This window comes from Oncorhynchus tshawytscha, linkage group LG26 (genome assembly GCF_018296145.1).
Source record: "Oncorhynchus tshawytscha isolate Ot180627B linkage group LG26, Otsh_v2.0, whole genome shotgun sequence".
NCBI lineage: Eukaryota > Metazoa > Chordata > Actinopteri > Salmoniformes > Salmonidae > Oncorhynchus > Oncorhynchus tshawytscha.
This window is the reverse complement of record NC_056454.1, coordinates 18,399,489-18,426,239: the sequence shown is the minus strand read 5'-3', so window position 1 is coordinate 18,426,239 and position 26,751 is coordinate 18,399,489.

Sequence of the window (26,751 nt, the reverse complement as noted above, 5' to 3'; positions counted from 1 at the left end):
TATCATTTCATTTTCATTTTGATTTGATTTGAAAGAGGCAAAAAAATAATCCCGTATGTTGAGGGATGGAACAAGAAAGGACTTACTCTTACTGCTTCATTTATGGGCATATCAGCCTGTTCTATCCCCCCCCAACAAGATACAGCATGTGTTGCTCAAACTCCATGGGATTTTGCACCAACACACCAGAGAGGCAATTGTACAGTGTATCAACCGAACATTGGACGAATGGAACATACGTACCAGAGGTGAAGATGCTACTCGTCATAACTGACAAAGGGGCGAACATAGTCAAGGCTATCAAGCTATTGCAGAACAGGCACGAGAATCCCTGTGATCAACAACAACCAGAGCTGGATGGAGCTTTGAACAGTGAGGCGGAACTGTCTGAATCTGAGTCAGACTCTAACGATAAGGAACTAGACTCTCACACTTTTTTGATTAAAGTGAACTTGTCCTAGAGAGATTTACAAGATTATCAACATGTCAAATTATTGAGCATGTCCTCAAAACTCAAATTACCATCAGAAATGGTCCTTATTTAGCATATCAAGAAGCATATCAAGATTCTGACATGGACATCAGGCAAGAGCATATGCGTTGTATGTGCTGAAAATATACTGTGTAGGTCTGCTGTCAGTATTTGTCATCATATAGAGAAAATAGGCCTATCTCATGATGTCGATACTATGTCTCATGATACTATTTCTTTTTTTTATCCCTTACATGTAACAGATTACATGTAACAGATTACATGTAACAGATTACATGTAATCTGTTACTCCCCAACCCTGGGCATTGGAAACATATGTTTACAATCATGAGGGAAGTATGTTTCTTAATGTGGTCATACATTTGATAGGAAGTGCAGCTCAGTCGTCAAAGCCAGCTCTGCCTCTGTATAGCCAGGTCTGCCTCTGTACATAGTCAAAGCTTTCCTTATTTTTGGGTCAGTCACTGTGGTCAAGTATTCTGTCACTGTGTACTCTCTGTTTAGGGCGAACTAGCATTCTAGTTTGCTGTGTTTTTTTGTTAATTCTTTCCGATGTGTCAAGTAATTCTCTTTTGTTTTCTCATGATTTGTTTGGGTCTAATTGTTCTGCTGTCCCGAGACTCTGTTTGTGTTTGTGAACAGAGCCCTTGTTTAGGGGACTCTTCTACAGGTTCATTTTTCTGTAGGTGATGGCTTTGTTCTGGAATTTTTTGGAATCGCTTCCTTTACAATGGCAAGAAAAAGTATGTGAACCCTTTGAAATATCTGGATTTCTGCACAAATTGGTTATAAAATGTTATCTGATCATCAAGGTCACAACAATAGACAGTCTGCTTAAACTAATAACACACAAACAATTATACGTTTTCATGTCTATTGAACACAGTGTAAACATTCACAGTGCAGGGTGGGAAAAGTAGGTGAACCCTTGGATTTAATAACTGGTTGACCCTCCTTTGGCAGGAATAACCTCAAGCAAACGTTTTCTGTAGTTGCGGATCAGAACTTCATAACTTCCTCTTTTGTTTGAGGCATGGTTCACATCAGGCAATGCTTCTTGTGAATAGAAAACTCAAATTTTGTGAGTGTTATTTCTAGGGCAAGGTAGCTCTAACCAACACCTTCAATCTCGTCTCATTGATTGGATTCCAGGTTAGCTGACTCCTAACTCCAATTAGCTTTTGGAGAAGTCATTAGCCTAGGCGTTCACATACGTTTTCCAACCAACATTGTGAATGTTTAAATTATGTATTCAATATAGACATGAAAAAAACAATAATTTGTGTGTTATTAGTTTAAGCACACTATGTTTGTCTGTTGTGACTTAGATGAAGATCAGATCAAATTTGATGACCAATTTATGCATAAATCCAGGTAATTAGGTATTTAGTCAGCCACCAATTGTGCAAGTTTTCCCACTTAAAAAGATGAGGCCTGTAATTTTCATCATAGGTACACTAGGTACACCATAACTATGACAGACAAAATGAGAAAAAATAAAATAAAATCGAGAAAATCACATTGTAGGATTTTTAATGAATTTATTTGCAAATTGTGGTGGAAAATAAGTATTTGGTCACCGAACAAGCAAGATTTCTGGCTCTCACAGACCTGTAACTTCTTTAAGAGGCTCCTCTGTCCTCCACTCGTTACCTGTATTAATGGCACCTGTTTCAACTTGTTATCAGTATAAAAGACACCTGTCCACAACCTCAAACAGTCACTCTCCAATCTCCACTAGGGCCAAGACCAAAGAGCTGTCAAAGGACACCAGAAACAAAATTGTAGACCTGGACCAGGCTGGGAAGACTGAATCTGCAATAGGTAAGCAGCTTGGTTTGAAGAAATCAACTGTGGGAGCAATTATTAGGAAATGGAAGACATACAAGACCACTGATAATCTTCCTCGATCTGGGGCTCCAAGCAAGATCTCACCCCGTGGGGTCAAAATGATCACAAGAACGGTGAGCAAAAATCCCAGAACCACATGGGGGGACCTAGTGAATGACCTGCAGAGAGCTGGGACCAAAGTAACAAAGCCTAAGCCGCCAGGGACTCATATCCTGCAGTGCCAGACATGTCCCCCTGCTTAAGCCAGTACATGTCCAGGCCCATCTGAAGTTTGCTAGAGAGCATTTGGATGATCCAGGAGAAGATTGGGAGAATGTCATATGGTCAGATGAAACCAAAATAGAACTTTTTGGTAAAAACTCAACTCGTCGTGTTTGGAGGACAAAGAATGCTGAGTTGCATCCAAAGAACACCATACCTACTGTGAAGCATGGGGGTGGAAACATCATGCTTTGTGGCTGTTTTTCTGCAAAGGGACCAGGACGACTGATCCGTGTAAAGGAAAGAATGAATGGGGCCATGTATCGTGAGATTTTGAGTGAAAACCTCCTTCCATCAGCAAGGGCATTGAAGATGAAATGTGGCTGGGTCTTAAAGCATGACAATGATCCAAAACACACTGCCAGGGCAACGGAGTGGCTACGTAAGAAGCATTTCAAGGTCCTGGAGTGGCCTAGCCAGTCTCCAGATCTCAACCCCATAGAAAATCTTTGGAGGGAGCTGAAAGTCTGTGTTGCCCAGCAACAGCCCCAAAACATCACTGCTCTAGAGGAGATCTGCATGGAGGAATGGGCCAAAATACCAGGAAACAGTGTGTGAAAACCTTGTGAAGACGTTTGACCTCTGTCATTGCAAAGTATTGAGAAACAATTGACAAATACTTATTTTCCACCATAATTTGGGTATATAATAACAAAGTATTGAGAAACGTTTGCTATTGACCAAATACTTATTTTCCACCATAATTTGAAAACCATAATTTAACAAAGTATTGAGAAACGTTTGCTAAAAATAATTTTCTATAATTTGCAAATTAAAAAATCCTACAATGTGATTTTCTGGATTTTTTTCATAGTTGAAGTGTACCTATGATGAAAATTACAGGCCTCTCATCTTTTTAAGTGGGAGAAATTGTACAATTGGTGGCTGACTAAATACTTTTTTGCCCCACTGTATAAGCTAGCTAGCTTGTTCCAGTTAGTTTTCTCGTCATGATTGAAGCACGTAGAGTAACTATATAATTTTGGTTCATGATTTACGCATTGATAGTTTGTAGTGGATCACAGACCAACACTACCACTATGTTGGGACCGCCGCTCACGTCCCAATCTGCAACCATCACATCCATTGCCCATAACAAGCAGGGCAGGCAAGTGTATTGAGGGTATGCCACTTTTATTTTCTGTTAAATAAATAAAATGTATTTTTTGCAAAGATAGGCCAACGTTTGCATCTTTACAGAACATGTCTTGTGATTGGAGCTCTGTATTTGCTATGTTACATTTTTAAAACAGAAATAGCAGCGATGTGCTTTGGAAATAGCAACTTGGATTAAGTATAACAGTGTTTACCTGTCTGTGCCTTGTATAGCCTACTACAGAATATGGTACACTGTATACTCAGCTCAGCTTTGTCACCTTCATTTGTAGAAGTACAAAGATTTTCGGCACCGAAAAACAGGTGAAATAATTTGTCCGCTGGAAATTTTATGAGGATGAATACTACATACCATGTAATGATATCTATAGAAATTTTGATTTTTTTTTAAATATTTTTTTTAAAGATATACCATACATAAATTATCAGGTAATGACTGCAGATATGATAGATTTCTGAAAACATGTGGATGCCTTTGTACAATTATGTTCGCATGTTGACACATACTCTTTCGGGAGATGTCACATGCACAAGTACAGTGAAATGCCTTTCTTGCAAACTGAAAACCCAACAATGCAATAATCAATAACAATGTATTACTGTAAAAAAACACGATAAATAGGAATAGAAAATATGAAATACACAATAAAGTAAGCATGCTATTTACATGAACTGTTTAAAAGTCAGTTCCAATACCATATTATTATTATATTCTACAAATACGTAAGCGGATAGAGGTGCATCAGGTGTGTGTCTTGAACGTTTTTCACCCAAGATACAGTAGCAGGGAGATTTCTGAGGTCTGAATTGAACGCATGTAGAAACTGTCCCATTAGGTATATCCTAGCTCCTTATATGAAATTAACGACATGCATATCTGGAGCATGTCTACTCCTTACACCATATCCAGAAATATATAAAGATATCCCCTGATATTTACCCTTTTCAACCAGTGTACCTAGCTAACATCAGTGAATTAATGTTGGATGATATGAGCTACTTAACTAACTGAAGTTTCTACCAAAGATAGTGGATAATGTTTCTATACCATGTCTGGTTGCTACTGCTAGCTACATGTAGCTAGCTAGCGAATGTAGATACCATCTAGCTAAATGTATGAACTAGTACCTTGTAATTTTACCTGGTAACGTCAAGTGTTAGCTAAATGTATACTGACAAGTGTATTGATTAAGATATTTGAACAACCATAGGAAACATGTATCCTTAGCTAGCTAATAAAGTCTAATGTTGCAATTGGATTGCTGTATCTAGATAGCTTGCCAACAAAGCTGATTGCGGAGGTATTGTGCCACTCAATTTCCTTTTCAAAAGTATTGCTCTATGTGCAGCTGAACATTACAGATATGCTATAGAAATCTAGTATTATCTATGAAAATGGAATGTACTTTTTGTGTTAGTGGCTCCCTCAGAGGATGTGACATGAAAGACAGAGCCTACATTTTACAGTGTGTGGCTTCCATTTATTCACTGAATGCTATATTCATATTTTCTTCCTTGTGTTCTTAGCCTGATCCAGGATAGGGGTTTCTAAACATGTCAGAGGTTGCCATGCTTGATCATACCCTACAGCTGTCCTTGAAAGGGCTATTACTGGGCTGCTATCACCAAAGCCAGGAGGCTGATAACTGCTGTCATGAAATTGCCAGTGGTCAATGAGGGCATGATCAATTAGTGTGGCAAAACCTTCATCCAAGATTGCACCACATGCTGGAACAGCACCTTTGATATGATGAAGAGACTGCTTGAGACAAAGCCTCACCTGAAGGAGCAGAATATGGACACCTTGCTGCCCAGCGACTGGAACAACAATGAGCAGCTTGTGAAGCTGCTGGTGCCGTTCCCAACCCACCGACCAACTTCCTGTATTTTATCCTGTTGCGACTCTTGGGGCAGTATTTTCATTTTTGGGAAAAAAATGTTCCCGTTTTAAACGGGATATTATGTCAGGACAAGATGCCAGAATATGCATATAATTGACAGCTTTGGATAGAAAACACTAACGTTTCGAAAACTGTAAAGATATTGTCTGTGAGTATAACAGAACTGATGTTGCAAGCGTAAGCCTGACAAAAATCCAATCCGGAAGTGTCCATATTTTGAAAGAGTTGCGTTCCAATGAGTCCCTATTGAGCTGTGAATGCCCTATCAACCAGCTTACGCTTTCTACGTATTCCCCAAGGTGTCTACAGCATTGTGACGTAGTTTTACGCATTTATGTTGAAGAATAGCCGTAGGCGGCTACATTGCGTAAGTGGTCACTTGATGGCTCTCAGAGAGATTCTCGTGTAAAATACAGAGGTAGCCATTATTCCAATCGGTCCTACTGAAAAACGAATTGTCCGATGGATATGTTATCGAATAGATATCCGAAAAACACCTTGAGGATTGATTATAAACAAATCTGAAAATGAATTGAAACTAAACTCAATTTCAAATAAAAATCTAAAAACAAATAGAAATAAAAACCAATATTAAATCACAAAACTATAATAAGCTTGCTTGGAATGTTTTGATGGCACAATCACAGTATACTGTAACTATGGTGGTGATATGTTTGTGGACACATTCCAGCAAAAATACACTGTAGTTTGACAGCCTCAAATGTTTTTTTGTCTTGTTCTGCCCATGACGAAAAACACACATTTAGCCAATTCATTGAACTTGTTTTTCCCTTTCAAACACTCTTGTCAGTTTCTCTCACTTTTTACTCATCTCTGATTTAATTTGCCTATTTTTTTGCTCCTCTAGTTGAGCTTAGAGGTCAGTAGGTTAGTGTTACAGTTGGAAATAATTAGACAGTGTAATTACACAGTGGTTTGTGACAAAGTTATATTTAGTGCAATAATTACATAGTCAAGTTTCGGTGAATGCCTTTGTTGTTTCACAATTGACCATATCTGAACTCCCCATCGCCTCCAGTGATCCTTGGTGTTGTGTAATGTGTCATAACCTGCCTCTCTCAGGCTCTTCAAAGACAGCCTTAATTGCAGTTATTTTCCCCAGGTTGAAGCTTGAAGCAGCAGTACAGGTGAGAGAGGGGATTACGGCTGGATGAGGGGGTGCAGGCGGGACATTGCCATTGTGGCTCTGACAGAGGGCATGGAAAGAGCAGGTGCTAGGAGTAGGGCAATAGAGTGTGACCATTTTGGTCAAATATGCTAGGTAATTTTTGCTGTGCAACCTGGAATTTTATTTTTGGAGCACCAGTAAGTCTAGAAAAATAATCGCCCAGATAATTGCTGGAATGTTTAGACTTCACTGTACCGGGCCTCCCGACTGCATTGTGTCAAGAAGCAGTGCGGGTTGGTTGGGTTGTGTTTTGGAGGACACACGGCTCTCGACCTTCACCTCTCCCGAGTCAGTCCGTACGGGAATTGCAGCTATGAGACAAGACTGTAAATACCAAATGGATACCACAAAATTGGGAAGAAAAAGGGGTAAACATTTTTTTTTTAAATAAACCCGAAAAATATAAAAGACTTCGTTGTTTACGAGTGGCCTACAGAAAAAGTGAGTGCAGACTCATTAGCATCATGGTTGTACCATCACCACAGCAAAAATGGCTTGTTTCTGAGGTCAAATAGTTTAAAAGATCTCAGATTCAGGTCCAGAGTGTTTAATAGTCACATACAGTGCCTTGCGAAAGTATTCGGCCCCCTTGAACTTTGCGACCTTTTGCCACATTTCAGGCTTCAAACATAAAGATATAAAACTGTATTTTTTTGTGAAGAATCAACAACAAGTGGGACACAATCATGAAGTGGAACGACATTTATTGGATATTTCAAACTTTTTTAACAAATCAAAAACGGAAAAATTGGGCGTGCAAAATTATTCCGCCCCCTTAAGTTAATACTTTGTAGCGCCACCTTTTGCTGCGATTACAGTTGTAAGTCGCTTGGGGTATGTCTCTATCAGTTTTGCACATCGAGAGACTGAAATTTTTTCCCATTCCTCCTTGCAAAACAGCTCGAGCTCAGTGAGGTTGGATGGAGAGCATTTGTGAACAGCAGTTTTCAGTTCTTTCCACAGATTCTCGATTGGATTCAGGTCTGGACTTTGACTTGGCCATTCTAACACCTGGATATGTTTATTTTTGAACCATTCCATTGTAGATTTTGCTTTATGTTTTGGATCATTGTCTTGTTGGAAGACAAATCTCCGTCCCAGTCTCAGGTCTTTTGCAGACTCCATCAGGTTTTCTTCCAGAATGGTCCTGTATTTGGCTCCATCCATCTTCCCATCAATTTTAACCATCTTCCCTGTCCCTGCTGAAGAAAAGCAGGCCCAAACCATGATGCTGCCACCACCATGTTTGACAGTGGGGATGGTGTGTTCAGGGTGATGAGCTGTGTTGCTTTTACGCCAAACATAACGTTTTGCATTGTTGCCAAAAAGTTCAATTTTGGTTTCATCTGACCAGTGCACCTTCTTCCACATGTTTGGTGTGTCTCCCAGGTGGCTTGTGGCAAACTTTAAATGACACTTTTTATGGATATCTTTAAGAAATGGCTTTCTTCTTGCCACTCTTCCATAAAGGCCAGATTTGTGCAATACACGACTGATTGTTGTCCTATGGACAGAGTCTCCCACCTCAGCTGTAGATCTCTGCAGTTCATCCAGAGTGATCATGGGCCTCTTGGATGCATCTCTGATCAGTCTTCTCCTTGTATGAGCTGAAAGTTTAGAGGGACGGCCAGGTCTTGGTAGATTTGCAGTGGTCTGATACTCCTTCCATTTCAATATTATCGCTTGCACAGTGCTCCTTGGGATGTTTAAAGCTTGGGAAATCTTTTTGTATCCAAATCCGGCTTTAAACTTCTTCACAACAGTATCTCGGACCTGCCTGGTGTGTTCCTTGTTTTTCATGATGCTCTCTGCGCTTTTAACGGACCTCTGAGACTATCACAGTGCAGGTGCATTTATACGGAGACTTGATTACACACAGGTGGATTGTATTTATCATCATTAGTCATTTAGGTCAACATTGGATCATTCAGAGATCCTCACTGAACTTCTGGAGAGAGTTTTCTGCACTGAAAGTAAAGGGGCTGAATAATTTTGCACGCCCAATTTTTCAGTTTTTGATTTGTTAAAAAAGTTTGAAATATCCAATAAATGTCGTTCCACTTCATGATTGTGTCCCACTTGTTGATTCTTCACAAAAAAATACAGTTTTATATCTTTATGTTTGAAGCCTGAAATGTGGCAAAAGTTCGCAAAGTTCAAGGGGGGCGAATACTTTCGCAAGGCACTGTATACAGGGTTGCAGGTGTGAATGCAGGGTACAGTGAAAATCTTAGGCTCTGAGCTTCAACATTCAGGACTAAGTGAAATAAAACAATGAAAATGGTAATAAGAAAAACACCAACAATATAAATATAACTAGCACTATATACATAATATCAACTGTAGTAATGATGTTCATATCTGACCCATATTACAGGTGCAACATTTTTTTCTTCGGCCATTCTAAAACTACTGGCGTGCGACACCATTTGTTTACACTTTGTGCAGACACTAGCTAGTTAACAACCTGATAACTTTACAAGCATCTCCAAACATTTGGGGGCCCAGAAAGAAAGGAAAAGGGATAGCTTCTTCAGGATATCTCTTGCATGTCCTGAACAAAAACCTGACGTTCTTAAAGATAGTGTACAATTTTCAATGTAAAGCATCTCAATAGGAAAGTAGTGTTTGTAATTTCATCAACTGGTATTTGTATCAACTAGGCTTATGTCGCGCATCACTACTTTACAGGAGAGGAATTTGAATGTAATTATTATTATTATTATTTATCGAAGTGAAATTTTGGGGCAGAAATACCTTCTAAAACATGTGCCTTAATAACAAACGTGTATGCCATCTGTAAATACGAATACATTTGTTCAATTACAAGCCTAGTTGGTTTAGCCATGAAAAAGGGAGGAACCACCCCACTTGCCATGACTGGCAGAGATAATGGATGGGCTGGACATGCCAAGATATAAGTTCGGATTGGTCTGCCATGTAGCATGCTACTATAACATGAGCATCAACATCATGACATCATAACATGAACATCCTTCTAACACAACTTTTTTTTAAGATATCAAGAAGAACTGCATAAGTGTTGCTAATGCTCTCCACTTTCTGGAGGACCGAGTTCAGAAATCAGTGGAAGCAGAGTATGATAGCTAAGGAGATGGAGAGAATTCTGCCATTTGATTGCAAATAATACGGAAAGACTCGAAAAGAGAACACACAGAAGGATGTTGTATAAAACACCTGTCTCCGGATTACATCTTCAAACTAAGGGCAACCATGGCTTCGGTGACAGAGAGGGAGAAGTGTTCATCCATATATACAGTTAAGAGTCAATTTAGCTATATTTTCTGAATTTATATAGTTCAAATTTTGTCTGGAAGTTGTTTTCATTGCAAGTTAAAGCTTAATGTTAGCTAAATAGCTAACATTAGGTGTCTGGCTATTTGCTAGTTAACGTTACATTATGATCTGTGTAGTAATATTATTTGTATCTCAGAGCCGTTTGCATTGCTAGGTATAGCCTAATCTTAGCTAGATAGTTAACATTAAACCTAGCTAGTTGGTTAGCTTTAGCTACCTGCAGATTCTTGCAGGATAGTAACGTTATGAGGTGGTAATATGGTTAATTGTTTAGCTAGCTTCCTCGCTACATGTAGTAGTCCTAGCTTCCTCGCTACATGTGTTTAAAAAATTTCACCATGCAAGTAACCATTTCACTGTACCATTTACACCTTCTGTATCCGGTGCATGTGAAAAATAAACGTTGATTTTATTTGATATTGTTTGTGTTCACCAGACTGCAATGTGAAGAACAACATGACCTGAACCAAAGTCAAATTAGGATGACCCATTTGGAGAGCTCCTTGGTCTTCATGGTGCCGCTTGCTTGGTGGTGCCCCTGCTTAGTGGTGTTGCAGACTCTGGGGCCTTTCAGAACAGGTGTATATATACTGAGATCATGTGACACATAGATTGCACACTGGTGGTCTTTATTTAACTTCTTGGTGACTGGGGGGTATTGAGTAGCTTGGATGAACAAGGTGCCCAGAGTAAACTGCTTGCTACTCAGCCATAGAAGCTAGAATATCCATACAATTAGTATATTTGGATAGAAAATACTCTGAAGTTTCTACAACTGTTTGAATGATGTCTGTGAGTATAACATAACTCATATGGCAGGCAAAAACCTGAGAAATAATCCAACCAGGAAGTGGGAAATCTGAGGTTTTTCAACTCATTCCCTATTGAAGACACAGTGGGATATTGGTCATGTTGTACTTCCTAAGGCTTCCACTAGATGTCAAGGCTTCTACTGTAAAGGAGGGGCTAATAAGGGCTCTTTGAGTCAGTGGTCTGGCAGACAGCCACAAGCTCGTTCATGTTTGTTCATGTGAGAGGTAGCTCACGTTCCATTGCATTTACAGACAAAGGAATTCTCCTGTTGGAACATTATTGAAGATTTATGTTAAAGATCCTAAAGACTGATTCTATACATCGTTTGACATGTTTCTACGGACTGTAACAGAACTTTTTGACATTTCGTCAGCTCCTAGTGAACATGCTTTGTGAGTTTGGATTTGTTTACAAAACGCGCTAACAAATGTAGCTATTTGGACATAAATGATGGACATTATTGAACAAATCAAACATTTATTGTGGAACTGGGATTCCTGGGAGTGCATTCTGATGAAGATCATCAAAGGTAAGTGAATATTTATAATGTTATTTCTGAGTGCTGTTGACTGCACAATATTGCAGATATCTATTTGGCTTATTTGGTCTCTGAGCGCAGTACTCAGATGATTGCTTTTTTTTTTTTTTTTTACATTTTTTAAAATCTGACAGAGTGGTTGCATTGAGAGAAGTTTATCTAAAATGTATAATAGTTGTCTCTTATGTTTATTATGAGTATTTCTGTCAATTGATGTGGCTCTCTGCAAAACGCCAATGTAAAATGAGATTTTTTAAATATAAATATGCACTTGATCGAACAAAACATACATGTAGTGTAACATGAAGTCCTATGAGTGTCATCTGATGAAGATCAAAGGTTAGGGATTCATCTGATCTATATTTCTGCTTTTTGTGACTCCTGTCTTTGGCTGGAAAAATGGCTGTGTTTTTCTGTGACTTGGTGGTGACCTAACATAATCGTTTATGGTGCTTTCGCTGTAAAGCCTTTTTGAAATCAGACGCTGTGGCTGGATTAACGAGAATTGTATCTTTAAAATGATGTAAAACACTTGTATGCTTGAGGAATTTTAATTCTAAGATTTTTTTTTGTTGTTTTGAATTTGGCGCCCTGCACTTTCATTGGCTGTTGGCGGGGTGCGACGCTATCGTCCCGAATATCCCTCTTAGAGCTCCCCCACCCCCCTACTTTGTGCAATTTCTGCCTGAAGACATACCCAAATCTAACAGCCTGTAGTTCAGGCACAGAACCAAGGATATGCATATTATTGGTACCATTTGAAAGAAAACACTCTGAAGTTTGTGTAAATGTGAATTGAATGTAGGAGAATATAACACAATAGATCTGGTTTAGATAAAACAATGAAAAAAGCCATACATTTTTTTCATTGTCTTTTTGTATCATCTTTAAAATGAACAAGATAAAACAAACATTCAGATAGGATGATAGGGACAATTTCAGTGAAAAATATAAGAGGGCAACAGTACTTGTGCAAAGTTTCAGAATGATAACTTCCAAAATGAGTGTGCTACATGACATTTATCATGAAGTAACCCAGGTGTCCCACACAAGTAGCCCAAATGTACCCAAGGGGCCAAATTGGTGAAGGTATACATTTTGAAACAAATAAAATAGTATTTTAACACACCCCCCCCCCCAAAAAAAGAAAAATAAACAAAACAACAACAAAAAAATAGGGAAAAATAATTATTGATAAAAAAATATGAAATTAAATATATATATACACATTTACAAAATAACATGGTTAATTATTTACACACTTTCAATATTTGGAAGACCCTCAGTCCTCTATCAAATCAAATATATTTATATAGCCCCAGCCTAAAACCCCAAACAGCAAGCAATGCAGGTGTAGAAGCACGGTGGCTAGGAAAAACTCCCTAGAAAGAAAAAAACCTAGTAAAAAACCTAGAGAGGAACCAGGCTATGAGGGGTGGCCAGTCCTCTTCTGGCTGTGCCGGGTGGAGATCACAGTGGTTGTAGAGGGTGCAACAGGACAGCACCTCAAGAGTAAAAATGAACAGTTTAGGGTTCCATAGCCACAGGCAGAACAGTTGAAACTGGAACAGCAGCAAGGCCGGGTGGACTGGGGACAGCAAGGAGTCATCATGGCAGGTAGTCCTGAAGCATTTCCTGTTTCAGCATAACAATGCCCCCATGCACAAAGCGAGGTCCATACAGAAACGGTTTGTCGAGATAGCTGTGGAAGAACTTGACTGGCCTGCACAGAGCCCTGACCTCAACCCCATCAAACACCTTTGAGATGAACTAGAATGCTGACTGCGAGCCAGGCCTAATCTAGTGGAATGCCTTCCCAGAAGAGTAGAGGCTGTTATTAGGCTGTTAGCAAAGGGGGGACCAACTCCATATGAATGCTCATGTTATGGTCTGCCTAACAAGCTCATATAAGACTCACTCTGCACCCTAAAAATAGTCCTCCAATCTTAAAGTACACTTTTTTGTTTGCTCTCTCCGCCAGATATGCAGCGTGGGATTTAAATGAGAGGGAAAAAATAACGACAAAGTCATGAGATAATTAAACGCACCATTAACAGGAAGGGGCTCTCCATCCTGAGCTAGCGTGGTCAACGTTATGATTTACGACCCCATCGCTGAGGGCTCTCTTTATTGGACAGAAGCGGCTGGGCCCCGTCTGGAGTGCCTGTGGTGTGACAGGGCAAGGTGCGCAATAATCTGGTACTTGGCACAGAAAGTATTACCCTCTTTGTTGCTTGTGCATTTCCCAGTATAAGATCGAGGATCCAACCTGATGCAATGCCCAGAGTGTTGGTTTGTTGGCTCACTGGTCGCACAGGTGGGGATGGGTGTGGAGGGGAGATATTGGTTGACTGTCTTGTTTAAAGCCTGTGTTGTTGAGCTTGTGACTTTAGCTCTCTGCCCCCTTAACTGCAGACATCAGACATGACATCGTCATCACAGACATTATCATCATACAATGCATGCCACCCACCCCCACGGTATTCCTGTTCCGACCCCCTCCAACCCACATGAACTCAAGCATGTAAAAGGATAGGGCTGGCTCTCTGTGACAAAAGCTGTCATGTCTCCAAGAAGTTGATCTATTCTGTCTTTCAAGTGCTGTATATATTATGTGATAATATATTGTCAATGTACTGTATATCCCCCCTTGGTGTTCTTTCCTGCCTCTCCTCTGCTTCCATCTCTTTTCCCATCATATCTCCCTCTTCATCCACCCAACATTCTCTTTTTTTACAAGAAAGGACTGGCATTTATCTTACTCAGATATTCTTTCTCTTTGCCTCGACTCCCATCTCCTTTCTTCTCGCCTCCCTTCTCCTTTCCTTTCCCATCTTTTATTTTTTCCTCTCCTTCCCTCTCCTCCTTTCTTTCCCCTCCTCCTTTTTGCTCCATCTTTCTCCTCCTTTCTCCTCTCCTCCCTTCTCCTTTCTCCTCTTCTTCCCATAAATATTGTTCTTCTCTAAGTGGGTCCTGGGCTGCTGTCCCAGCATGCTGTTCTCCCGGGTATTTAGGAAGGCTGTGTTCTCATTCATCACGCTTTGACTCATGTGTATTTATGGAATCGCAATATGCTATGTAGTGGTCATCCATTTGAACCTGTAAACATGTGTCTCTCTCTCAGTTCTGAGGGAATTGATGCTTAAACACTTCTCTGTTGGAAAGAGTTGGATGTTCCTTGTTTTTCCAGTCCTTTAGATGTTGATCATTGTGACGAATCCCTTTTGGCCCGACAGTCTAGGGGGGATGGTAATGAGACCCGTAACATAACTCATGCAATTTATAATAGTGACAAAGTAAAAGTGTGAACGAAATAACCATGACAACTGAAATCTACCGTCAAACTCAGGGTTTATTAATAAACACACGGTAATGGGGGGAGCAGGAAAAGGGGCTGAGCTGGACCCAAGGAAAGAAATAATAAGTATTCAAAAACACCCCTAAGCTAGACTAGCCTATTTCAACAACAGCTAACTAACTAACTAACCAAAAATACAGTGGGTGGTCCGCCCAGTTCTAACTAGGGTATTTAACAAAGTTTACCTACGGGTAGTGTATGCCCATGGGCGACTTGTCTTGGTTCCCCCTTTTCCCACCAGCAAACAAACAAACACCATAACCAAAAACAATACTCACAGGTGATGACAAAGTGCTATGGAGGTGCTCAAACAAAAGAGAGGTCAATACACAAAGAGAGAGGGAAACAGAGAGACCTACAGACATGGCATTTACAGAGAGATTGAGCTCCACAGCAAACAACTGACAGGGTTTTTAAACAAAGGGAAAGGAACGGTGATTGGGTAGGAAACAGGAGGAGGTGTGTCTTCTGATTGATGATTGGTGACTGATTGGGGAGTGATGATTTTCACCTGTGAGGGGAGAAGGAGAGAAAAGAAACACACACACTGCATACACACACAGGATACTTGTATCCGTAACAGACATGATAGGTAATATGTTTTACATTGGAGTCAGAAACATGCAAATATTTCCTAAATTGTTGGCTATATAGCAGACATTAAGGGTACCTTGAATTCACACTTGGGAAAGTCTTTGTTTCCGCAAAGAACTGCCATTTCCTAGAATGTTAAATATATATATACAAATGTCTTGGATGATTTCCGCACAATCAATTAGATGAGCATTGTATGTAAAGCATATGACTATCCCTGAACAGCCTCCATCTTACAGGACACTGTACAGTATATGAAGTGTTTATAACATTTTAAACACATTTAGCTAGCTAGGCCCACAGAGCTCTGTGAGTTGGTGTGTTCCGGTCGGTGCTGTTTAAGATTAGGGATGAGCATGGCATTATTTCTATTACAGAATATTGTATGACTGTCATTCATATTCCATTTACCCAGCTAAATGTAACATCAATAGGTTTAGGCTATTACATGATACTCAAATTTACCGTACAACTATCATGAGGTTGCTACAACCTACAAATGAAAGTTTATAACTTAGGTGCACAGGGCGAGAGACAAATTGGAGTATTCAAGGTGACAGACAGTGATACATACAATACTGCTTTGCACACTCCTGCCTGCATCTTATTAATCATTAGTCCAAACAATTGCAAAACGTTCCACCCCTGATTACCAGCACACAGTTGACTTTCATAGCAGCCACTCACTATGCATGTCAGCATCAACACTTGACTCATTGTATAATACCTCCTCTCACCTTTTCCCTTTGCTTGTGGACTTCAGTGCACAACACAACAGCTGTCTGTGACCAGGCAACAAAAAAAACTCCAAGCCAAACCTTCATACCATAACCGCTAATGCTAGCTGCTACACAGCCTACAGTACATAATTTTCCACCATATTAGCTAACATCATAGTCAACATAGCTATGAGAACTAACACGTTAGTAAATCCACAATCCATTCCATGTGTACAATCATGCAATACAGTGTACTGCAAGCAGTTTAGCAGTTAGACCGATGTGCCCCGGTGGCATTAAATTAATCAAAAACTTGACTTCAAAGTTGCAGTGTTGGATAGCCTTAGCCTTCTAGCTAACATAAATATCATTCCTCTCTTTTTGAGTCAGGTTGTTGAGTAGGCTAAATTAGCTGCATTAGCTAGCTAAGTGAAAGGTTAACTAAGAAGAAGAAAAAATACAATGAAATAAAGGTAGCTGTCTCTCCTTCTCTATCTGAAGTTTCTTCTTAATTTATTCAAAACTGTTTAACTATTGTATTTGTCACGTTCTGACCTTAGTTCCTTTGTTTTGTCTTTGTTTTAGTATGGTCAGGGCGTGAGTTGGGGTGGGCAGTCTATGTTCTTTTTTTCTATGATTTGGGATTTCTGTGTTTGGCCTGGTATGGTTCTCAACCAGAGGCAGATGTCAATCGTTGTCCCTGATTGAGAACCATACTTAGGTAGCCTGTTTTTACCCTTGAGTTGTGGGTGATTATTTTCTGTTCTGTGTATTCACCGTGCAGGACTGTTTTGTTTCGTTCGTTGTCGCTTTATTGTTTTCTGTTGAGTGTTCATTTATTCTATTAAATCAATGCTGTGCATTGGTCCTCCTCTTCTTCCACCACCAACAACGGCCGTTACAGAATCACCCACCACAACCGGACCAAGCAGCATGGTACTCAGGAGCAGCGGGTTCAAGACTCCTGGACTTGGGAGGATATCTTGGATGGCAAGGGACCCTGGGTACAGCTGGGAGAATATCGCCTCCCCAGGGCAGAGCTGGAGGCAGCGAAAGCACTACAGGTGCTCCCGCCTGTCCAGCACTGCCAGAGTCTCCCATCTGTCCTGAGCTGCCAGAGTCTCCCACCTGTCCTGAGCTGCCACAGTCTCCCGCCGGTCCTGAGCTGCCAGAGTCTCCCGCCTGTCCTGAGCTGCCAGAGTCTCCCGCCTGTCCTGAGCTGCCAGAGTCTCCCGCCTGTCCTGAGCTGCCAGAGTCTCCCGCCTGTCAGGAGCTGCCAGAGCCGCCCGCCAGTCAGGAGCTGCCAGAGCCGCCCGCCAGTCAGGAGCTGTCAGAGCTGCCCGCCAGTCAGGAGCTGCCAGAGCCGCCCGTCAGTCAGGAGCTGCCAGAGCTGTCCGGTGCTGCCGGAATCGCCTTTCACTCCAGAGCTGCCGGAATCTCCCGCCTGTCTGGTGCTGCCGGAATCTCCCGTCCGTCTTGTGCTGCCAGAGTCTCCCGCCTGTCCTGAGCTGCCAGAGTCTCCCGCCGGTCCTGAGCTGCCAGAGTCTCCCGCCGGTCCTGAGCTGCCAGAGTCTCCCGCCGGTCCTGAGCTGCCAGAGACTCCCGCCTGTCCTGAGCTGCCAGAGTCTCCCGTCAGTCAGGAGCTGCCAGAGCCGTCCGGTGCTGCCGGAATCGCCTTTCACTCCAGAGCTGCCGGAGTCTCAATTCCTAAAACATACATGTGTCTTATCTCATTTTAAATCTATTTTCGTTGTTAATCCCACCAAAGTGTCCGATTTCAAATAGGAATTTCAGCGAAAGCACTACAAACGATTATGTTAGGTTTCCACCAAACCACAATAAGCACAGCCATATTCCAGCAAAGTATAGCATTCAGAAAAAACAGAAATAAAGATAAAATGTATCACTAACCTTGATTTACCTTCATCAGATGACACTCATAGGACTTATGTTACACAATACATGCAAGTTTTGTTTGATAAAGTTCTTATTTATATTTTAAAAATCAGAGTTTACATTGGCGCGTTAGATTCACCAGTTCCAAAAACATCAAGTGATTTCACATCATTCAACATAGATGAAAAGTTATACACATGGAATTATAGATATACCTCTCCTTAATGCAACCGCTGTGTCAGATTTTTTAAAAACTTTACGGAAAAATAAATGCATGCAATATTCTGAGACGGAGCTCAATTTAAAAACACCACAGCCGCAAAGATGGCGTCAACATAAACAAGAAAGTAAATTATAAATATTCCCTTACCTTTGATGATCTACATCAGAAAGCACTCCAGGAATTCCAGGTCCATAATAAATGTTTGTTTTGTTAAAAAATGTCCGTTATTTATGTTCAAATATCATATTTTGTTAAGAGTGTTTGGTATACATATCCAAACGCTAATTCTGGTCAACGTTATATCGGACAAAAACTTCAAAAAGTAATATTACCAGTCGACGAAACATTTCAAACTAAGTACAGAATCAATCATTAGGATGTGTTTAACATCAGCTTCAATAAAGTTCCAACCGGAGTATTCCTTCTAGTCTTCGTGAGCCATGGAAAGCAAGTGGGTACCATGAGGAAAAATCACAAAATGGCTGCTTGATGGACAGCTGATATATTCTGCTCTCATTCACTCCCACAACAACATTGAAGCCTCATTATAATTTCTATTGATGGTTGACATCTAGTGGAACCCCTAGGCAGTGCAACATCATTCATGTCTCAAGGGGATTTCATTGGGGACTCTGGTGAATACATACAAAGCACAGATATCTCACTTCCTGTTTTGATTTCTCCTCAGGATTTTGCTTGTCATATGAGTTCTGTTATACTCACAGACATCATTCAAACAATTTTAGAAACTTTAGAGTGTTTTCTATCTAACACTAATAATAATATACATATATTAGCAATTGAGACTGAGGAGTAGGCCGTTTACATTGGGAACCTTATTCATCCAAGCTACTCAATACTGCCCCCCAGCCATAAAACGTTAAGGCTAGGGGGCAGTATTCGGATGTTCGGATGACTGACGTGCCCAAAGTAAACTGCCTGTTACTCAGGCCCAGAAGCTGGGATATGCATATAATTGGTAGCATTGGATAGAAAACACTCTGAAGTTGTAAAATAACGTATGTCAAATAACAGAACTGATATGGCAGGCGAAAACCCAAAGAGAATCCATCCGGAATTATTTGAGGTCACTGGCCATTCCAATGCTTGTCTATGGGATATTCAAAGGAATTCCTCCCAGATTGCAGATCCTATGGCTTCCACCAGGTTTTAGAAAGGGTTTCAGGCTTGTTTTTTGAAAAAATTAGTTAGTAGTTGTAGTTTTTCAAGATGGACTCTCATTTGGACTGTAATCTTGTGGTGCACATGGACGAGGGTGCTCACTTCGTTATTTATCTCCAGTATTGAACATACTACATTCCATCTTAAATTGTATTGTTTATTTACATATTAGGGTACCTGAGGATTGTTTGACTTGTTTTGAAGTTTTCCGGTAACTTTTTGGATTCCTTTGTCTGCATGTTGAACGAGTGGAACGGGTGGATTACAGAATCAAGCACACCAACTAAACTGAGTTTTTTGGGATATAAAGAAGGACTTTATCGAACAAGCTGACCATTTGTTGGGATTGCAAACAGAGGAAGATCTGCTGGTTTGGAAAATGTTTTTATTGATGGTGTATGCAGGGCGCTGTCCTCAGATAATCACATGGTATGCTTTCGCCGTAAAGCCTTTTTTAAATCTGACAAAGTGGTTGGATTAACTTCTTATGGACAGGGGGCAGCATTTTCACATTTGGACGAAAAGCGTGCCCAGAGTAAACTGCCTCCTACCAATTATATGCATATCCTAGCTTCTGGGCCTGAGTAACAGGCAGTTTACTTTGGACACGCTTTCATCCAGAGGTGAAAATACTGCCCCATACACAAGAGAGGATATCCACAGTAAAGCAAGTCCTATATCAACGTGAAAAGGCACTCAGCAAGGAAGAAGCTACTGCTCCAAAACCACCATGAAAAGCCAGACTATGGTTTGCAACTGCACATGGGGACAAAGATTGTACTTTTTGGAGAAATGTTCTCTGGTCGGATGAAACAAAAATAGAACAGTTTGGCCATAATGACCATCGTTATGTTTGGAGGAAAAAGGGGGAGTCTTGCTAGCAGAAGAACACCATCCCAACCGTGAAGCAAGGGGGTGGCAGCATCATGTTGTGGGGATGCTTTGCTGCAGGAGGGGCTGGTGCACTTGACAAAATAGATGGCATCATGATGTTGGAAAATTACGTGGATATATTGAAGCAACATCCCAAGACATCAGTTAGGAAGTTAAAGCTTGGTTGCAAATGGGTCTTCCAAATGGACAATGAGTCCAAGCATACTTCCAAAGTTGTGGCAAAATGGCTTAAGGACAACAATGTCAAGGTGGAGTGGTCATCAGAAAGCCCTGACCTCAATCCCATAGAAAATGTGTGGGCAGAATTGAAAAAGCTTGTGCGAGCAAGGAGGCCCACAAACCTGATTCAGTTACACCAGCTCTGTCAGGAGGAATGGGCTAAAGTTCACCTAACTTATTGTTGGAAGCTTGTGGAAGGCTACCCGAAACGTTTGACCCAAGTTAAACAATTTAAAGGCAATGCTACCAAATACTAATTGAGTGTATGTAAACTTCTGACCCACTGGGAATGTGATGAAAGAAATAAAAGCTGAAATATATCATTCTCTACTATTATTCTGACATTTCACATTCTTAAAATAAAGTGGTGATCCTAACTGACCTAAAACAGGGAATTTTTACTAGGATTACATGTCAGGAATTGTGCAAAACTGAGTTTAAATGTATTTGGCTAAGGTGTATGTAAACTTCCGATTTCAACTGTATATATTTTGTTTTGTCATTATGGGGTATTGTGTGTAGATTGATGACACAAGAAATGTTATTCATATTAGAATAAAGCCATAAAGCCACGTCACAAAATGTGGAAAAAGTCTAACAGTCTGAATACTTTCAGAATGCACTGTATTTGGTGACATGAATATATTTAGTATTGTTTCACCGAAAAAGGATAACTGTTTAAATGTTTTACTATTTCTATTTTTATGAGTCACTGATTAGGATGGTCCTCCCCTTCCTCCTCCAAGGAGACTCCTTTGATTTTCCCTTGGGATCTGACTTCTAGTGGTCAGTGCCTCAATGTAGACTCTCAATGTTGACTGGCTATGCCAATTTTATTTATTTTTTTAAGAAAATAAATTGTGAATAAAAATAAATAAAAACAGAAACACATTTTTGTGCTTTGGTCTTTACAGTACAAAGGATTAAACACTAATCCCAGTTACATGCACACATTACAATTATTCTGGATAGTCAGATTAATAATAGTTTGTTTAAAACATTTATAAGCTTTGCAAGATGAAGGATTTGCCTAGTAATATGTTTTACATGACACATCTGAAATCAGTCTACCTGGTGGGACTTTTGATATGCGGAAGATCGGCAACCAAAATGAACAATCTAACTCAATGACCATGTTATTTTTGCGAAGATTTTTTTATTTTAAGTTCGGACATATAACGTTTGTACGTGACAACTATTTCTAAGATGCATACTTTCAGTTTTTCAGAACTCACTTCAATTGCGGATAAGTGGGAGGCTTGCGATACTGGTGCTGACACATGGGCAGATCATATTTACTACTTGAACACAGATTAAGCTGTTTACATGTCATAATTATTCATCAGAAAATCAGGTGTTTTAATCAACGTATGCTCACTTCGATTTTGACCTTACGCCTATTAAGATAAGCAGAGTAAGGTGTTTACATGGCTAATGCCATACACAGCCATCATCAGTTTAAAATCCAATTATTAGTGTGCAATTTTTTTGTTTTTTGTTGTTGTTTGGTCTAGGTACAGGCAACTGCCAAAATAAAGGAAACACTTCAGTAAATGAGTGATACAAAGTATGTTGAAAGCAGGTGCTTCCACACAGGTGTGGTTCCTGAAATAATTAAACAATTAGCATCCAATCATGCTTAAGGTAGGGTCATGCATTAAAATGCTCAGTTGCACATTATTTTAGCTGGCATAGCTAAAAGAAGAGATCTAAGTGACTTTGGAAGATGGGTCTCCAAGGAGCATAAGGGTTTTGTGTGTGTGTGTGTGTGTGTGTGTGTGTGTGTGTGTGTGTGTGTGTGTGTGTGTGTCAGTCATCAGATCTCAACCCAATTGATCACTTATGGGAGATTCTGGAGTGGCGCCGTTTTCCACAACCAGCAACAAAACGGCAAGTGATGGAATTTCTCATGGAAGAATGGTGTCGCATCCCTCCAATAGTGGCCCAGACACTTGTAGAATCTATGCCAAGACGCATTGAAGCTGTTCTGGCAGCTTTACTATGGTGTTTCCTTTATTTTGGTAGTTACCTGTACTTCATGTGAAATATATATTTAATGTTGACAGAGAAACAATCCAGATGGTAAATAAACACAATCAATTCAAGTCCAGGTACATATTTGTACAAGGTAGACAGATGATTAACAACTAAACTGTTCTCCCTCTGGCCTTCCTAATCATCAACCTAGTGTACGCCTCGTTGGTATTGTTTAAAAAAAAGTTTTTAAAATTTTTATAGTTGAACTGAGGTGCAACTATTATATGACATTTGGGACATTTGCCTAAGTGCGGGGCGGCCATGTTAGCTTACCACATCATTGGGTGACAGAGACATTAGATCATTTGTTTGCCTTGACAAGGTATTTGCTACTGACACAAATACACACACACACACAAAGAGAGACAGTGTGACAGATATTCAGCAGGTGACCTCACCTTAATATCAAGATGGGCCTGACTGCCACAACCTTCAGGAAAATAATAATTCTCTGTTACGGGTCAGATAAGAATCACCCACAGGCTTACATCAAATGTCAATTATTTTGTTCTTCTCAATATAGTTACGATAAGACCTGGCCATAAGACTGCTGAGCTGGCAAATTGGCAGCCGATTCAGCATATGTTCAGGTTTGAGTTTATATGAAGTGTAGAGTGTAGAGGGATTGATGCGAGACTGGACTGAGGTTACTGTGTCACCGACTAAACTGTCCCCTTAGCATAAATCAAAAGTGCAGTCACTTGAAGGAGCACAAAGTTAAACATTTGCTTTGTAGAGTCAATATTTACTGGATGTGAATGTCTAATTTCAACAGCTCTGGCACCATGGTGCACAGTTTGACCCCATTCTTTGTCTGGAGTGTGTTTATGTGTGTCTTAGCTCTTGAACAACCACAATCAACCCCTTAAGTGACGTCAGTGCTCACTCCTCACGGCCCGTTTGCTCCCTCTCCCCAACGGAGATTAAGATTGGAGATTGTTACCTAGCAACTACTATCAATAGGCACCACTTTTGATGTGTTAGGGTGATGATGGTGGTTGTGGCGCGTGTGTGTGTGATGGTGGGTTGGGGGGGGGGGTCTGGAAACTTGGTTTACCCTGAACCCATACAAGCCCAAGTGCATTTCCTTCCCAACTGCTTGTTTGTGAAATACATTAGCAGTGCTGTCATTGGCTCTTGACTTTATAACAGTGCTGATAAAAAGGGTGGAAAAGATTTGAAAAAAATATTCAGAGTGAATATAGACTGGAGTATCGCTAATGACCACTATACTGTCAACTCTGCAACTCAGAGAGATTGGCAACACATTCGACAATTTGTTGCCTGGTTTTATCTTAAAACTGTCTGATACTTTGCTGTCAAAGCTTCCCATGCATGGCACATGGTTCACCACAAGTAACGTATGTCATTCAAAATAGGCTTGGGGAAAATTATGGTTTGATTAAAGGCGCAGGCTTATGTATTAACAAGTTGATTTTGCAGAATGACCTCACATTTATAAAGACAAGCTGTACTGTCTTCTCAGTCAACTATGTTGCAGTTGTTTGTTCCTTGACTATTTATACGTTGTCACACTACAGTAAGGGTAAGGCTGCAGTAATGCCGGGACAAGGAACTGTGGCTAGAACTATGGTGCTGTGATACAGGCTACATTTAGTCACCAGTAGACAGGGATGTTAAGGCATTGACCAAAGCAGAGAGATGGTTTATACTTTCAGGTCACTGAGGTAAAATAAAGTCGGGATGGACTCGTGGAAAATAAACTGACAATCTGGTGGAGATTTGTATAAGGAGTGTCTTGTCTTTCTTTTTTTTGCTCTTGCTCTCCGTTTCACTCACTTTACATTTTATTTTGCAGTGTTGCTCTGTCTGTCTTTAATGACTCCTCCCCTCCATTCCTCGCCTCTCTGTCTCTCTCTCTCTCTCTCTCAATGTATGTCTGTAATTATGTCTGGTGCCACTGCTGGCTCTCATCTCAATTGTCTTCCTCCCTCTTCTCCCTGGCTGCTCTGCAGTGTCTGTAGGGCAGGGAGGACGGTATAGGACTAGCCACTAGATATGCTGGCTAGGCTTTACCTTTCACACTATGGGAAAGGTAACCAGTTTAGTCCTCAAACATAGGGATTTCCGCTTGAACCCACTCAACGTGCAATTATGCTACATCATTCATTTTCCCCCTCGTGCGTGGGTGGCGACTTGGTACCTCTTTAGGCTAATTATAGATGTGGGTTCTTCTTTTGGCACCTGCAGTTAACTTTACAAAGTGGGAGAGAGAAAGAGCGAGCGAGAGAGACATTTTATGAGAGAGTGTGCACATTTACAATCCAGAACATTCAGCAGACAAAATGGATAAAAAGGTACTACAATCAAGTGAGTTTTTTTCAACATCCGCCATCTTCCTTACTCCCCCCATTTCCTCTCTCTCTCTCGCTCTCAATTAAATTCAATTAAATTTAAGGGCTTTATTGGCATGTGAAACATATGTTAACATTGCCAAAGCCAGTGAAGTAGATAAACAAAAGTGAAATAAACAATACAATTATCGGTAAACTTTACACTCACAGAAGTTCTAAAAGAATAAAGACATTTCAAACGATGTGCAAATAGTTAAAGTACAAACAGGAAAATAAATATACATAAATATGAGTTGTAATCACAATGGTGTTTGTTCTTCACTGGTTTCCATTTTCTGGTGGCCACAGGTCACAATTCTTGCTGCTGTGATGGCACACTGTGATATTTCCCCCAGTAGATATGGAAGTTTATCAAATTGAGTTTTTTTTCCAAATTCTTTGTGAATCTGTGTAATCTGAGCAAAATATGTGTCTCTAATATGGTCATACTTTTGGCAGGAGGTTAGGAAGTGCAGCTCAGTTTCCACCTCATTCTGTGGGCTGTGTGCACATAGCCTGTCTTCTCTTGAGAGCCAGGTCTGCCTATGGTGGCCTTTCTCAATAGCAAGGCTATGCTCACTGAGTCTGTACATTGTCAAAGCTTTCCTTAAGTTTGGGTCAATCACGGTGGTCAGGTATTCTGCCACTGTGTACTCTATGTTTAGGGCCAAATAGCATTCTAGTTCATTCTGTTTTTTGTTAATTCTTTCCAATGTGTCAAGTAATTATCTTTTTGTGTTCCCATGATTTGGTTGGGTCTAATTGTGTTGCTGTCCTAGGGCTCTGTGGGGTCTGTTTGTGTTTGTGAAAAGAGCCCCAGGACCAGCTTGCTTAGGGGACTCTTCTCCAGGTTGATCTCTCTGTACGTGATGGCTTTGTTATGGAAGGTTTGGGAATCGCTTCCTTTTAGGTGGTTGTAGAATTTAACGGCTCTTGTCTGGATTTTGATAATTCTGCTCTACATGCATTGTGTGGTGTTTTACGTTGTACACTGAGGATATTTGAGCAGAATTCTGCATGCAGTGTCTCAATTTGGTGTTTGTCCCATTTTGTGAATTCTTGGTCGGTGAGTAGACCCCACATCTCACAACCATAAATGGCAATGGGTTCTTAACTGATTAAAGTATTTTTAGCCAGATCCTAATTGTATGATGAATTTTATCTTCCTTTTGATGGCATAGAAGGCCCTTATTGCCTTGTCTCTCAGCTCGTTCACAGCTTTGTGGAAGTTACCTGTGGCGCCGATTTTTATGCTGAGGTATGTATAGTTTTTGTGTGCTCTAGGGCATGTATTCCCAAACTGGGAAATGCCGTTGGGGGTACCCCAAATAAAACAGTATATTTGTGATTCACATTTTTTTTTTATTAAAAAATAAATACATTTTCAAACAGGGGCTATACATTTGGGTGAGGTTTTTTTCTCGCCTAAGTAGCCTCGTTTCACTGCCAAACATAAAATTAAACCATCTAGTGTTCAGCGAAATAACAACACACTCTCTTTACTGACCATAATTTTCAATTGTCTGACCGAGTGCATCATGATGTTTTTTCTCACCTGAATGATCTGAATCTAGAATTACAGGGACTCTCCGCAACTATATTCAATGTGCGGGACAAAATTGAGGCTATGATTAAGAAGTTGGAGCTCTTCTCTGTCTGCATTAACAAGGACAACACACAGGTCTTTCCATCATTGTATGAGTTTTTGTGTGCAAATGAACTCAAGCTTACGGACAATGTCAAATGTGATATATAGCGAAGGACCTGAGTGAGTTGGGTGCACAATTATGCAGGT